General features: G+C 39.0%; 1 protein-coding gene and 1 long non-coding RNA gene across 5 annotated transcripts in view; both read left to right on the top strand.

The window, feature by feature from the left end:
- Positions 1–1,335, top strand: part of LOC111826335 — a 4,412-nt gene extending 3,077 nt beyond the window's left edge. Inside the window, exon 2 of the long non-coding RNA XR_002829667.1 lies at positions 916–1,335. This is a non-coding gene — a long non-coding RNA (uncharacterized LOC111826335). The remainder of the gene's footprint in view (positions 1–915) is intronic.
- Positions 1–16,466, top strand: part of MCU (mitochondrial calcium uniporter) — a 183,554-nt gene that overhangs the window by 3,974 nt on the left and 163,114 nt on the right. Inside the window, exons 2-3 of one of the 4 annotated variants that reach the window (XR_001348533.1) lie at positions 14,931–15,046; positions 15,671–15,719. The exons of 2 other annotated variants lie outside the window; for them this stretch is intronic. The gene's annotated coding sequence lies outside the window, so the exon portion shown is untranslated. The remainder of the gene's footprint in view (positions 1–14,930; positions 15,047–15,670; positions 15,720–16,466) is intronic. One more of the 4 variants, XM_023755123.1, reaches the window with a different exon arrangement.

The raw sequence follows: 16,466 nt of genomic DNA, 5'->3' as shown, positions 1-16,466 counted from the left end.
GACACTCAGACAAGCATTAATTGAATATGTACCCTTTTGTCTGCTTGCTAGTGATAAGGCATACCCCTTCCCTGTTTTGCCTTGTTTAATGGCCTGTTGCTTAGGTTGTCACATTTGGGTAATTGCTTTGTTACTGCCAGAGTTGTCTTTTTGTATATTGCACTTCTTTACAATGGATTGATGGAGAGGGTGGGTAATGTTGGATTAGTTCTATAGTGGTACTAGCTTTCTGTCCAAAGCCAGCAAAAGTATAACTAGCCAGATTACTAGAAATACAGTAGAACCTTTGTTCTTGAACTTAATTCATTCTGGAAGGCTGTTCAAGAAACAATTTGTTCAAAAACCGAATCAGTTTATTCCTATTAGAAATAATGTAAATTGAATTAATCTGATCCAGATCCCCAAATGATTTATTTAAACATTTCTTATATAGAGTACATGTTTAATGTACTGTTTAATCTATAAATAAACACTTTAAAAACAAAAGAGCATGAAATATAAGTGAAAATTTAACAAAAAGAAAATGAAATGTACAGTAAAAAGTGAAAATTTACATACACACTAGAACTTACCTTTAATGTTGAGAGCTATTGATGACTGAATATGGAGAGGAGGGATGGAGGAATGTTATTGTTTGGGAGGAGAGTCCCTTCCATGAAAATGTCAAGTAGCTATTCATCTGGGGTTCTTTCTTGCTTTTGTCTCTTTGTTCCACTGGAACTTGCTTCAGGCTCACTGGGCCTCTTTCTCACTAAAAACCTATCAAATGATGTTTGTTTTTGTCTGTATTTTAACACTTACCTGAAGTGAAACACTGCATTGTCATTGAACAAGTTTATTGCACAGTTTGCTGCTTCTTTGTCAGGGTGATACAGTTATTTCAATAAAACTTTGCATTTTTCCCCATTTCCCAAGCATTTCCTGGATTAGTGAAGTAGGAATATCCTCCTTTCCCTCCTTCTCCTCTGAAGAGAGCTCCTCAGCTACTGTCTGTTGCTGCTCCCTCTGAAGGTCTTGGAGTTCCTTGGTGGTCAGCTCAGTGTTGTGGTCCTCCACCAACTCTTCCACATCATCATCACCCATCTTCAAGCCCATGGACTTGCCTAGGCACAGTATCCTCTACAACAGACACTGGCTCATCCTCAGAGACCTCAAAGTCTCTTTCAGCAATGGACTCAGGCCACAATTTCTTCCAGGCTGATTGCATGGTCCTGGAAGACACGTGGCCCATGCTTTGCCTATTAGCCTCAAGCAAGTGAGGATGTTAAAATGTTCCTTCCAGAACTCCCTGAGTATTAAATTAGTTTCAGAGGTCACCTCAAAACACCTCTGAAATAGTGTTTTTGTGTAGAGTTTCTTAAAATTAGAAATGACCTGCTGGTCCATGGGCTGGATGGAGAGGAGCTGTGTTAGGTGGCAAGAACCTAACAGTGAAGAAGCTATAGTCCTCCACCAACTTGGCCTCCAAGCCTTGAGGGTGGCAGGAGTATTGTCCATTACAAGTGCCCTGAGTGGCAGTTGTTTTTCCTAGAGGTATTTCTTCACACTTGGGGCAAACACTTCATGAATCCACTCAAAAAATTGCCTGGTTCCCCAAGCTTTGCTATTCGCTCTCCACATCACATTCAACTTGTTTTTCATGACATCATTTTTGTGAAAACACATGACATTATTTTTCTTAAATTTAGAATGATAGACAATTAGAGGCTTAAATTTAGAGTCCCTACTTTCATTCCCACACAACCTAATGTCAGCTGGTCCTTCACTCGTTTGTGTCCCAGCAATGACTTCTCCTCCTGTGTGATATAGGTCATCTTTGGCATTTTCTTCCACAGGAGGGCTGTCTCATCAGAGTTGAACACCTGTTGGGAAACAAATCCCTTGGCCTCTACGTATTCTTGAAATTCTGTCACAAAATTATTAGTAGCTACTTTGTTAGAACTGGCAGCCGCCACATGCCTCACTATATTATGAATGCCACTTCTTTTCTTAAATTTATTGAACCATCCCTATTAGCCTTAAACAAATCACTTTCAGTACTCATGCCAGCGGTGTCTTTCAGGAGGTCAGTATGCAGCATCTTTGCTTTTTCACATATCATTGCCTCTGAAATGCTGTCACTGGCTGACTGATTTCACACCCTTAGCAACATCACACTTTTGATGGCCTCTTTATGTATTAAAATTGTGCTAGTTGTGATTTCACCATGCCATACTTGGTAGCCAGATTAGACATGACAAACTCCTTTATCAGACTTTGCAATTATTACTTTTTAAAGCTCTATTGCTATTCTCACAACTTTCCTTTTCACTTGACTGCTATCACTAACCTTCTTAGGATCCATGGTGACTTCCTGTATGTATACTATATAATAAAGAGGGAATATGCAAATTGACCGTCACTCCTCCACAAAGATGGTGATGCCCACAGTGGAGGCGAGGGGGTTTCCGTAACACAAGATGGCTGCAACGAGCCTTAACAAGCAATCAGCAGGTACCTGAGGCTGTGCCCCTTCTCGGCGCCAGGCCAGGGGACCTGAGGTTGTGCCCCATGCCTGGCGGGGCTTGACAGGGGACCTCAGGCCATGCCCCCTGCCCAGCAGGTCTTGACAGGGGATCTCAGGCCGCGTCCCCCACCCAGTGGGGCTTGATGGGAAACCTCAAGGCGCGCCCCCCTCTCCGGCGCTGGGCCAGGGGACCTGAGGCTGCACCCCACTCGGCGGGGCTTGACAAGGGTGGGGTCGGCTGGGTCTGGATCTATCCCAATGGGCGGGGGCCGGCTGGGTCTGGGTCTTGCGCGATTTTGAGGCTCACATGGGTGGGCGGGGACTTGATTTTGGGTCCTGTGGTGCGCCCCAGACTCTGACAGGAAGAAGATTTTCATATACATTTTACTAATTTTCTTTCATCTCTGACACTTCTATTATAGAGAAAGGGCAAATAGCAATATTAAAATATTTCCTCTAATTAATACCCTTTTAATGTGCATGAATTTCATGCACCGGGCCACTAGTTTAATAATAATAAGCAGCAACAAAACTAAAAAAAAACACGAAAATATTCACAGAACAGCCCTGACTGGTTTGGCTCAGTGGATAGAGTGTCGGCCTACGGACACAAGGGTCCCAGGTTCAATTCCAGTCAAGGGCATGTACCTTGGTTGCGGGCACATCCCCAGTAGGGGATGTGTAGGAGGCAGCTGATTGATATTTCTCTCTCATGGATGTTTCTAACTCTCTATCCCTCTCCCTTCCTCTCTGTAAAAAAAAATCAATAAAATATATTTAAAAAAAAGAAAATATTCACAGAACAATTTCCTGATATGTTAACTATGGAAGGTTTAGTGGTAAACTGAGTTGTACTTGCACATTTTCTCCTTTGTTGTCTGAGAGATGTGTGACTGATCATACAGTTATCAACATGAAAGGGTTGTTGGGTGGGTTGAGAACCTAAGTTTTGTTCTACAGCCGAGACATTTTTTTCTGTGAACAACATGCTTGAGAACCAATTGTTGGGTGGGTTGAGAACCTAAGTTTTGTTCTACAGCCGAGACATTTTTTTCTGTGAACAACATGCTTGAGAACCAATTGTTCAAGATGGCAGACATTCGAGAACTGAGCTTTGACTGTATGTGTTTGAATCAGATTCTATATTTATTGCTGTTTTAATCTCTAATGTTAAATTTTTAGGGTTCTAGATAAATATGTTTAGAGCAGACTTGTGTTTTAGAAAGCAAGCATCTTTTTACTTATCTCAAAATTTCACTTATTTTGAACCCCATAAAATATTTGAATAAGAAAATTTAGATCTGTTCAACAAATTTTGATTATTTGACCTTTTCTTTCTCAAGAACTCTACTTCAAAATGAAATCTAAATAGAAAATGCAGCATCAAAAATGGTGTATGTCAAAAGCAACAAATTGAATGTGAATCATTTTGGTTTTGGGGCTGTCTCGTGTGAAGATGAAATCAAGGAGTCGTCATGGTCTTTTGCAATAGCACTTCATTGATACCATTATCTGAGTAACTGCTGAGATGATGCTTTTATTTCTTTTTATATTGTAACTTTGCAGCCCTGTGGGTTTTCTTAAAAATTACTATTCGTTTTCCTGTGATTAAGGGCAAGATTATCTTTTGAGATCTTGAAATAGCCACTCAATATAAGGAAATCCTCTATTTTTTACCTGACTGATGAATACCATCCCATAGCTCATGGATATATTAGAATTACTGGAATGACATATTATTAGGAAAACTAAGATGGAGGATATTTAGAGGTCAGATAGACTTGGTTAAGGAAACAAGACTGTAAGAGTGGTGAAATGGCTTTTCCCTTAGTAGCTCAGCAAGTTACTATGGAGCTGAAAATGTCTCGTATGTCTCCAGTTCTTCCCATTCAGTTCTTTTCCTATTCAATTCAATTTCATAATTCCAAATTACATTTTTTAAAAGATTAAGCTGAAACTGGTTTTTAAAAGTGAATTGGGGTCAAATTTTTCCACTAAGTACCTAAACTAAAACTCAGTCTTGACTTACTCCCTGAGTTAGATCAAGCTTGATGACATCTGTTAAAAACCTGTCCTCTGCAGGTTGAACACAAAAGAGAAACAATGCATTTATTTGTTTCACTGCACATTGTTAAGTACTTACAGTGAGGTAACCTGTGTAGAAATTAAAGTTGACTTCAAGCAAAATAATTTGAATAAGTTTAGTGAGTTATTGACCAATAAATTTTATTCAGACTTGAATTTCTTCTAGTGATAACAATATAACTTGGTAAATTACATCACCAACTGGACCTAATAGTATGCCAAAATTGAACTTTTTCTAATGCACTTCTGGAATAATTGGATAATATGACATTGCATTTTGATACCTCTCTTAAAAATAAGAGCCTTTTCCAAAGGTTCTTTAAGAGCATTAATGTTTATTAATCCAGAAGAGTGGTGTTTACCTTTTATTCTTTGTTTTTATACTTTTTCTTACTATTTATTGTCCACTTTGTTGTTTGGGGATCACTTGTAATAATCACCAAAATTTGCTGAGGAGCGCATTAGGTGTATGAGGCTGTCCAGAGGACAGTCTCCAATGTGCAGTCTTAAACTGTATTGCTTATAGGTTACATGATCCTTTAAACTTCATCTTTGCCTTCTAAGACAGGTCTACATTAGACTCTTATTTATTGATTGTAAGTGGCGTTACAGGATGTTTGAGAGTATTACTGTTTGCTCTAAGCTTTAGTTTAGAGAAAGTTAATGTGACTAATAATTGGTCAAAGAACAGGGAAGCAAATAGGTTAGTTTGAACTGTGTGACCTATATAGTCAGAGGAGTAGATATAGAAGAAAGCATCTCAAGTCTGAGGGCATTGTGTTACCTCGTTTAATACTTACCATAACCCTTTGAGAGGTGTTATTATCCCAGTTTTATAGATGAGGAAATTGAGGATGTGATAGGTTCACTTCTTAAGTGCCATAAACTTTTAGTGCTAGGGATGTAAAGATGGACAAGACACATATTTTGGAACTGAGATTTAAGTCTCAGTTTGGCTAGAATTAAAGACATACGACACTGGTGTCAGTGTGAGTGCTCCTTCCCTTGCATCTTCTCCTTCAGCCATGTTTCTTTCTGAAGAATCTACTGCAGTCTTCTTTCAAGAGATCTCACCATCCTTCCCACTAACTACTTTTTTTAAATCTGTTTCTAAAAACTCCCATTTATTGAGCATTGCTTCTATGTCAGACACTTTTATAACAGGCAAAGCACTACCCCCATTGTATTGATGAGAAAATCAGTACCTAGAAAGGTTAAGAACCTGGAGTTATTTAGAAAATACCCTGCTCTTCGTGAGATGCTGTGCTGGGAAAGAGAACTGCCTCTGAAGTGGTTGGCCAGTAGACATCGACAAAAAAAGACTGTAACTGGCTTTGTGCCTTTCCTCCCCTTTATGGTGGTTTAGTGGGAGCTCTTAGACCTGCCTGCGAGAGTTGGAGAATATTTCACAGGACTGGCCTCACTTAAGCTGAACCATGAGGAAATATAATGTGGGCCGCATTCCAGGCAGTACCAAGATCTGACATGAAGTATGAGGAAGTAAGATATTTTTGAGAAACAGCCAGTAGTTTATTACAACTGGACTATGGGCAAGAATAGCTAGAGCCTGGCTGGTATGGCTCAGTGGTTGAGAATCAACCTGTGAATCAGGAGGTCACTGGTTCAATTCCTGGTCAGGGCATATGCCCAGTTGCGGGCTCGATCCCCAGTGTGGGGCATGCAGGTGGCAGCTGATCAATGTTTCTCACTCATCGTTGATGTTTTTATCTCTCTCCCCCTCTCTCTTTCTCTCTCTGAAATCAATAAAAAAACACATAATCCTAGAAAAAAAAGCAACCATGTAAGTTGCTTGGTGTAAAAAACAAACAAACAAACAAACAAACAAACAAACAAAACCCCCCTCATAATCCTACATAATAAAAGCCTAGCAACCAAATGGTGGAACGACCAGAACGACTGGTCGACCAGTTGCTATGATGCGCACTGACCACCCGGGGGCAGACGCTCAATGCAGGAGCTGCCCCTGGGTGGTCAGTGCACTCCCACAGCGGGCCGATCCCTACAGGCCATGCCCCTCACCAGTGCACGAATCCCGTGCACCGGGCCTTTAGTAAATAATAAATATCTTAAATAGCTAGAGATTAGGCTAGACAGCAGTAGTGATATCAATAATAATTAATATTTATCAAGTGCACCATTTGCCAAGCATTTTACATAGATAATTTCACTTAATTCTTGTGACACCCTAGGACAGTGATGGCGAACCTATGACACGCGTGTCAAAGGTGACACACGAACTCATTTTTTTGTTTGATTTTTCTTTGTTAAATGGCATTTAAATATATAAAATAAATATAAAAAATATAAGTCTTTGTTTTACTATGGTTGCAAATATCGAAAAATTTCTATATGTGACACGGCACCAGAGTTAAGTTAGGGTTTTTCAAAATGCTGACACGCCGAGCTCAAAAGGTTCGCCATCACTGCACTAGGAGTAGGTACTATTATCCTTGTTTTACAGATAGTGAAACTGAGTTACCTCAGACTGGTAAGTGACTTGCCCAGGGTCACAGCTAGTGAATGACTTTCCCAGAATCACACAGGTAGTGAGTGGCATACCTTGCATACAAACCCAAGCAGTCTGGCTCCAGAGCCTGTGTCTTAACCATTGTGAGGGAATTAGACTGTGAAGGGACTTGTGAAGGAGTTGAAATTTTATTATGTGTTTTATGTTTTAAAACAACCCACAGTAGAAATACAGTTTATATCATGATCCAGCATGTGCATGTGTGTATAAGAAAAGTTTTATGAAACAATATTTTAAATTTGTATGAGTGATACATAGTTTCTATCATGTTTTGTTAACACTGGTTGGGACCCACTTAAATTGATTTTACAATTTAAGCCACAGTTTGGAAAAATCCTACTAGTCAATAGGTGAGCATCTGAAGAATTTCAAGTAGGGCAATCACATGATCAGGTTTGTGCTTTTAGGTAGGTCACACTGGCAGCAGTATGAAGACTGGATTGGAGAAGGGACCAGAAAACAGACCAATAAGGGTTATTTTAATGGACCAGGTAAAAGATGCCTGAATGAGGTAGGGCAGGAGCATTGGGGAGAGAGAAAAAGGAATAGAGAGAAGGGAGACTTAGGAAGTAGAATTGGTAGAACTTGGTGATTGGATGGGGACCATCAGCTCATACTTGATAGAAAAGAAAGTCCATTTAATTCAAAGCTTATCTGACTCTATTCTTCAGGCACTGAAACTGTGTGTGTCTCTCTTTACATACTGTTTGGTTGTCTTTTCTATTCCTCTACTTTTATATATAAAAATGTGCTGACCTGGCTTAATTATTTTTAAATGATTTTTAAATTTATATAAAAAATTAGATGCCCACCCCATCTCCACATTCCTGCCTCCCCTCCCCTGCCCCATGCCATTAGAATCTGGAAGATTTGCACAGTGATATGAATAAGTTCACATAGCATACTGAACACTCAACAAACCTTTGTTGAGTGTGTTCTGTGTTACACTCTCCCAAAGCAGAAACTCTTAACATTATGTTTATTAATTAGAGAAATACTTTTGAGTAATTTTCTTTGACTTTGTTATCCTTATCTTTTCATTTTTGTAATATTTGATTCCCTTTAGGGGGATATTGAACTTTGTATGTATGATGGTATTTAATTTTTTTACCTTAAAAAAAGGCAAAAAATGTAGTTATTCATAAGCATGAAATCTTTTCTCAGTAAAATTTTAGCAATCTTTCTTTTAAAAAAATATTTTTATTGATTTCAGAGAGAAGGGAAAGGGAAAGAGAGATAGAAACATCAATGATGAGAGAGAATCATTGATTGGCTGCCTCCTGCATGCCCCACACTGGGGATCAAGCCCGCAACCCAGGCATATGCCATGACTGGGAATCGAACTGTGACTTCCTTGCTCATAGGTCGACACTCAACCACTGAGTCATGCTGGCCAGGGTTAGCAATCTTCCTTTCCACATTAGAAATGTAGATGTGAGTTTCATACTGCTTCTGCTACCCCAGTTTCTCAAGAGAGGTACATAAATAAAAATATGTAATTGAGAATAAGTTATTTGGAGTGATTAATTGACCAGACACTTTACTGGTTATTTTTTTTAGAAAGCACATATCTTTGGTCTTCTAGGTATTATAATACAAAGATAAGTGTCTATTTTATAACTATGACAGGTTTTAAGAGATATTACAATATCTATGTTATCAGAAAAGATTGTATTTGCAATGTAGTTGGTGAACCTTTTTAAATCTCATGGGAGCAAAGGATTGCAGTACAGTTCTTTTCTATTCCATTAACTTGCTATTTGTACTTGGGCAACTGACTTAACCTTTTTGGTTTTAATAAGTAAGGATGTCTGATTAGGTAAGCCTTAAGGGCTTCTTTAATCCTAAGTCATATATCATCTATAGATTCTATACTAATAAAAGGGTAATATGCTAATTAGGGTGGACATCTTCTGGACGTCCACCTGGACAAAGCCACAGTGACTGCGAGGTCCACGGTTCAGGCAGCCGTGGGCTCAGATAGCCTTGAGCCCTGGCGACTAGAGGCCCGGGGCTCAGGCAGCTATGGGCTCAGGCAGCTGTGAGCCCCAGCGGCTGCGAGGCCCGGGGTTCAGGCCTTGCAGCTGCCGCGGTCGGCAGTGGCAGCAGCAGTGGGGTGATGGGGGTGGCGCCTTCCCCTGATCAGCCTGGTCGCCTCCTGCAGAGGGAGGCCAAACTGCGGCTTAGGCCTGCTCCCTAAGCCGTCAGTAGATCATCCCCTGAGGGCTCCTGGACTGTGAGAGGGGGCCGGCCGGGCTGAGGGACACCCCCCTCAGTGGACGAATTTTCATGCACCGGGCTTCTAGTTTTTATATGAAACACTAGAGGCCCAGAGCCGAAACCGGCTCTCTGACATCCCCTGAGGGTCCCAGATTGTGAGAGGGTGCAGGCCAGGTTGAGGGACCCACTGGTGCACGATTGGGGCCAGGGAGGGACATGGGAGGTTGGCCAGCTGGGGAGAGACCATGGGAGGGCTCCAGGGTGTGTCCGGCCCGTCTCGTTCAGTCCCGATCGGCCGGACCCCAGCAGTAAGCTAACCTACCGGTCACAGCATCTGCCCCCTGGTGGTCAGTGCATGTGATAGTGACTGATTGACTGGTTGACTGTCTGCCTCCTGGTGGTCAGTGCATGTCATAGCGACTGGTCAACCAGTCAACTGTCTGCCCTCTAGTGGTCAGTGCATGTCATAGTGAGCGGTTGACTGGCCTTAGCATATCATTAGCATATTACACTTTGATTGGTTGAATGGCCAACCGGCCGACTGGACACTTAGCATATTAGGCTTTTATTATATAGGATTATAAGTAATTTTATGTTATTGGGTGGCTTGTATAAAATCATAAACTCAAGTGTAATGTATTTGCTTATTCTTACAAGGGTTAAGGCTTGAAGTGAAGAAAAATAGCCTTCCATTTCCTTTTCAGGAAGTTCACATTGTTACTTCTCACATTTTGATGAGCAGTTTATCCTGCATTCCTCTGAAACAGGTCATTATGCTTTTAGTCCCATTTTCCCCTTTCATCTTCTTTTTTCAATCCAAACTGCTCAGTGAATGGGGGGAGAGGTGAGGATGTGTGGGGGACTCCAGAGTTGGAGAGATGGGAGAAGGGAAAAAGCAGTTAATGTTGGAATGTTGAGGGAATATGGGACTGTTCTAATAATTTGTTAATTCTGAGTTGTTGCCAGCCAACCTGAGTGTGAAACCTTAATAAATGATTAGTGCCCCTAGTTGTCTATTCTCCCAAACACTGTGAACTGAGCCTAATAGTGTCAAGAACATAGATAGTCAGTGTTGGATAAATGAGTCAGTGAGTTAAAGAGTCCTAGAGCAGTGGTTCTCAACCTTGGCTGCACATTAGAATCACCTGGGAATCTTTATAAAATCCTGATTTCTGGGCCTCATCCTCCGGAAAGTCGATTTCTTTGTTATGGGGTGGGGCCACAACATTAGTAACAAAGAAACAGAATTTCCGGAGGATGAGGCCCAGAAATCAGGATTTTAAAAAGATTCCCAGGTGATTCTAATGTGCAGCCAAGGTTGAGAACCACTGTTCTAAATGCTTCCACTCTGTGAATAATGCAGCTGTAGGTCATCTTGTTCTTTGTGCCTGGATACTACAGTGATGGGAATCACAGAAATGTGAAGAAGGATTTGCTTTTCTTTGATTCAGGCAGCAGCTAATAATCTTAAAAGAGGTCACCGATGGTGCTGAAACAAGCAGGACTATGTAAAATGCTAAGTTAAAATAGTAATGAAAAAGACTGTAGTGCTATTATATTATACGTAATTTAAGAAATTGACATAATGCATTTACCTGGCAAGTTTTTGGAGTGAGTAGGGGAAAGAGGGAAGAGTGAAGGGCTAGGCACTGCAGAAGGGAGAAAGGAACTATTTGAAAGAGATGCTGCCAACTCTGGGTTTCTTACATATATATATTTCCAAAGATGACAGATTTTTGGAGGTGTTTATTTTGGAACTAATCTTCTGTATTTCCAGCTGCCCCCATTGTATCCTGTATCTTGCACTGCCAGAATTCTGCTAGCTGCCATGAAGCAGGGCTGTGGCAAATGGCCAAGTGTGATAAAAACCCATTTTTCATTTTAAAACAGTATAGATATCAGAATACTTTAAAGAAGTATTTAAAAATAGATTGACTGGAGTTGAAGTAGTAAAAACCTAAGGAGAAGATTGAAAGTTTTTTTATTTTAATGTAAATGCATTTCTTTTGTAAACAGAAGTATACCAGCTTATATCTGTCTCTGTCAGTTTTTCTCTTTTTTTACTTCTCTTTCCCTGATCTAAGTGCTGGCACTAGAAGCACTGAATAGACAGGATAAATGAGTTTTCTAATCAGGAAGAGGTGGTGCTATTTTTTTATTTTTATTTTTGAGGGAAATCCGTATACTCTGTGTAAATGTCTTATTACATGTATGCATATTAATAGTTGGGTTTTGTTTCTTTATTTTGTTCTTATTTTAACCCAAAGAAAATGAAATCTTTTTTTTTCACTTCCAGTTCTGACTTAAGCTTCAAAACGAAATGTCTAAGGATAGTAGAGATATTAAATCAGAATTACATGATAACATATTGCAGAATTTTGGAATATTCATTTATTAGATGGAGAATTGAACTCCAGGAAGTACGTTCTTTAATTTTAATATCTATTCTGCATTGGTGTTTGAGTAAAAATGAAATCAAGTTCAGAGTTTGGCCAAGTGCCACAAAGTCAGGTGAGCTTTAAATATATAATGGCTTTCTTTTTAATGCTTGCAGTAAAGGGGGGAAAATAAAGGCAACTATAATACATTTCTTGCCTCTAATGAGTTTTTGGTAAGATTAAAAGTAGAGACAAGCTGGAGTCCTGAGTTATGAATCTCCAGGTCACATCATAGCCAGTATAGAAAGTAATAGCACTAGTGGAAGAAAAGACAGAAGATTACTACTGATCAGCAGGCTGTCAAAGCAGCTCACTTGGAAAGGCCCTTCTATCACCAGAGGGTTTCTTTTGGGGGGATGCGTGGTGAGAGAGTCCCTTCATAAGGAAATTATATTGTGTTTAGGCAAACAGACAAGGGGGAAAGTCTTTTTAAATTATGTCTGTAAAAACAAGTAGAATACCATATTTTTTTATCTTGAGAAATTAAAACTACAGCTGTAATTGCTGCCCCAAGTATCCTTCCTATTTCCTGTTTTCTCTCCCAGAAGTCACATCCTCTCCAAATTGGTATTTACCATTTCCATGTGTTTATGATATATATATATATGCATTATATAGTATTGTAAGCATGTTTTAAACCTTATTTAAGAAGATATTAGACTGTATGTATCCTTATGCAATTTGTTCTCTGCTTAATGCTTTAAAATATTTAAACTTCATTCATTTTTTATTTTTAACTTCTTTGTGGTGTTTCATTCTCTATTTCACATATTTAACCATTCTTCTGTTGACTGAAAGTCTTTTTAGCTGAATATTTGGGAGGGGGTAGGAAAGAGGAATATATTATATCATTTTTAAAGTTAGACTGGGAATGTTGTTTTGACTTTCAAAACATCCAGTTTCCTTTTTTGGTGTGGAATGTCCTCATTTATAATATTCCTGGGAAAACCCTTTGTACTTCCCAAGAGAAGACAGAGAAGAGTAATGTTTCATTACACAGATGAACATGTCTTGTGTAAAATGCAGAACAGCATCTGCTGTAATACAGTAAGCTTATGAGGGATTAAGCTGCTGCAGCAAAATCATGGTTTACTGTTTAAAAACTCTCAGATTTTTCAAGTGCAGACAAGCTATTGATGGAAAATTGTTGGCATTTATTTATTGTTTCTTTTCTGTGTGTTTGGAATAAATTGCAATTTGGAACATCTTTATTTTGCAAAAGGGTATGTGTCTTAAGTGGTAAAAAGACTTCTTGAATTGTATCTTGGTTTGGTGGAGCAAAGGAAAACAAGGTCTAGGAATGAGGGGGAGTTACTTCTTTTTGAGTCAGGTAGTTGGTGTGAAAGAAATATTTCTTTCAATAATAAATCACATATATGTTTGCCAGTGTATATTCTTACATTGTAGTCATTGTTTTAAAAAAGGCAATCTCTGATAAATATTTTTTCTTCTTTGATTTTTTTCTTCTTAACATCTTTGATAATGGATTGAAAATTTTGCAAAATACACGCACAGAGCTTCATTCAGGTTGTCCCTCCAAACAATTTGCTGTAGTGCATTAACCAGAAATGCTGATGCAGCAAGGGAAACACTAATAAATGGGATGCTTTCCAGGGACTGTTGCCAAGGTAAGGCAAACACAAGCCGAAATTGAGAAGAAAATGTTAGTTAGGCACCAAAGATGTAGTCTGGTCAGATTTGCTTGCTACTCACGGTGAATATCCCATTCTAATTAAGTTAATTGAGGCCTACACAGTTTGAATCACCAGACTATCTTAAAATGTGACCCAACTTTAAGCATTTAGAATAATGCAAGAATAGTCTTTAGGCTAAAACTGATTTAGAATGAAAACTCGAATTATTGGATAAATTATTGTGCCTCAGGAATGGTTAAGCTTAACCTCCTGTTTCTTCCATTGTGGTTCTGAAGGAAATGATGCTGAATGGACCTGCAAGCAAAAGAAAATATTTCTTTTTTGGTAGGAATGATTAGCTAAAAAGAGGAGATGAGGCATTGCTAATTGAGAATGATTTTTGTTTTTTCACTAGTGGTGCTTTTCATACAAATCATGCAAATATACAGTGGGGCCTTGACTTACGAGTTTAATTCGTTCCATGACGGAGCTCGTAACTCAAATTACTCGTATGTCAAATCATTAAAGTGAGCGAGTGAGACGTGATGCTGGGCTGATGTTGTGGCATTCACTGTGACGTTCGCTGCGCCAACTAGTGGTGGGGTATCTGAAGCTGGTTCGTAACCCAAATTTTAGCTCGCAACTCAAAGCAAAAAATCGGCCGAGAGAGACGGCTCGTATCTCGAAAAACTCGTTAGTCGGGACACTCGTAAGTCAAGGCCCCACTGTATATTTTTTCACAATTATTTTACCCACAAATAATGTAGGTATGAGGAGAGGAGGTAGTGGTTTGTGAACAGACTTTTAAAAATATTGTCATTGTTATTTTTGAATGATCTCTTACTCAATTTGCCGAGTCAAGCCTTTTGAAACAACTCCTAAACCAGAGAGTTGTGTGGCTAGGCAAATGAATCAGAGTTTTTTAGTGCACCGAACAAGTTTTGCAAACTTGTTTCTGAAACTAGTGAAAGTTTCTGAATGAATTTGGAAAGCCCGAGTCTTCTATTGCCAGGGTACCCTTAAGTTTTAAAAAACATTTCTTATTCTTCATTTTTTATTATAGTTTTATTGTGTTTTGAATGCTGGATGCATAGAGATGGGGCAAAAAAAAATCCTTTTTTAAAAAAATTTTCCCTTCTTTAAAATAATTTTTAGAAGTATTGGTTTATGAGTTGTTGCTTTAGATTCTCTATTTTTACATCTGTATGAATTTACTATGTGGTTATCAAAGAGTCAATATTTTTTCTGACAAAATGCATATTTTAGTTTCTCGTAACCAATCTGGATTTATTCTAGGTTATAACTCACATTCTTTTAAAAGTTCCCTTTTGTCCTAAGGGTCACTGTAATAATAACCAACTGGCAGCTAAGATTGACCTAAGTAATATCTTTTCACATTTTCTTTTCTTTTTTGGCATTATATACTGAGGTATCCATGTCACCAGGCTCAGGAGGGCCTTTTCCTTTTACATTGACTTTACTTTTTTCTATTCTTTTAGGTCTTTTACTACCATTCCTACAGTGGTTGGCAAGATATCGTTTCTACCTCACTCTCCATGTACCATGCCAGTGACATCTTAGCTGCTAGAGTGTGGAGCTGGCCTGTGGGAGTCAAGTAAGTGCCTTTTTTACTATTTGGCATGGTTTTTGCTTACTTTGCAAAGCCATGTAGAGGAATTTTTTAAGATTAGTTTTTAAAAAGGCACTTGCTTGATCCTTGTGGGTTGGCTCTTTGCTCCAGCCTGCTACTGAACACCTGGTAGCCAACATGGTGCTGAATTTAGCGCGGTGACTATTGCAGAATGAAACATTTTTAGTAGGGTAGACCTGATCTGATCTTGGCTTGATTAGACCGTGTATAGATGAACAACCCCTGTCCCATCTCAGAATCAATCAGAACTTGTGTTAGCTCAGTTAGTTACTCTGGCCTCTTGGAAATTTAACAGATTATGGATGACCGAGGGTCTACTGGTCTAAACCAACCGGGTTGTATGGAAAAAGAACAGTTCTCCCAGGAAAGCCAATGACCTTGACACTTACCTGAATTAGTTTACCTTACTATATAGAAGTGATATTTGCCCTCAATGAGGTTTGGATTTCTGTATTTATTGCTAAAGTTGCTAAAACCTGGTATTTTACTTTTGCAGGTCACCTTGTAAATTTTGCTACATAAATTAACACATCCCTTGTTATGTCATAACAACCATGTAAGGGAGAGTGTTTTCCTGCTCTGTCTTAGGTATTGGTGATGTGACCTGTTCACGCAGGGGAAACTTGAACATTCTCAGGTATGTGAAGATCATGATTCGTAAGCATTTGCTTCCTGCAAAAAAAAACCCCCCAGTTTATTTCAGTGTGAACTCATGATGTGGTTTTACAAAATCAGTCTTGCCAGTTGATGTTCCTTCCCCTGATATTACAGAGCAGAGATTGGCAAACTATAGCTGGGACTACTGTATTTTTGTAAATAAAGTTTTATTGGAACACAGGTAGATCTGTTCACATATTGTCAGTGGCTGCTTTTGGCACTACAGCAACAAAGTTGAGTTGTGACAGAGACAAAGCCTGAAATATATGATTCTTTAAGAAAAAATTTGCCAACTCATGCTATAGAAGAACCAAACTTCAGGTTGCATTTAGATATAAACTTTCTACAACCACAGTTAAATTCAAATAGTCTTCTAAAGGGAAAGCCAAGGCATGTGTCATAATGCTGAGTAGGAAGTAATATTTGCAATGTATATAGTGGTGGGATTACTAATACAGGTTAATGAAGAGGAAAACTATGTATGACAGTAGTCCACTTTTTATTGTATTATCTCCCCGCCCCTGTCCCTCAGTAGATGTAAACATTCATTCAGTGGTAGGATATTATTTTTCTTTCTAGACACTCTAAAGATTTAGAGAACAGATAATGATAAAAGATTTAACTAGGATATCTGACATAACCAAGAAGTGATAAGGTGCTCAGGAAAATGTTCAAGGACCACAGAGCAGATCAGTGGCAGAATTCAAAGTAGAGGCTAGCTCTCATA

The sequence above is a fragment of the Myotis lucifugus genome, unplaced genomic scaffold, assembly GCF_000147115.1.
Source record: "Myotis lucifugus unplaced genomic scaffold, Myoluc2.0 scaffold_69, whole genome shotgun sequence".
In the NCBI taxonomy this organism is placed as follows: domain Eukaryota; kingdom Metazoa; phylum Chordata; class Mammalia; order Chiroptera; family Vespertilionidae; genus Myotis; species Myotis lucifugus.
This window is presented reverse-complemented; position numbering and strand designations above follow the sequence as displayed.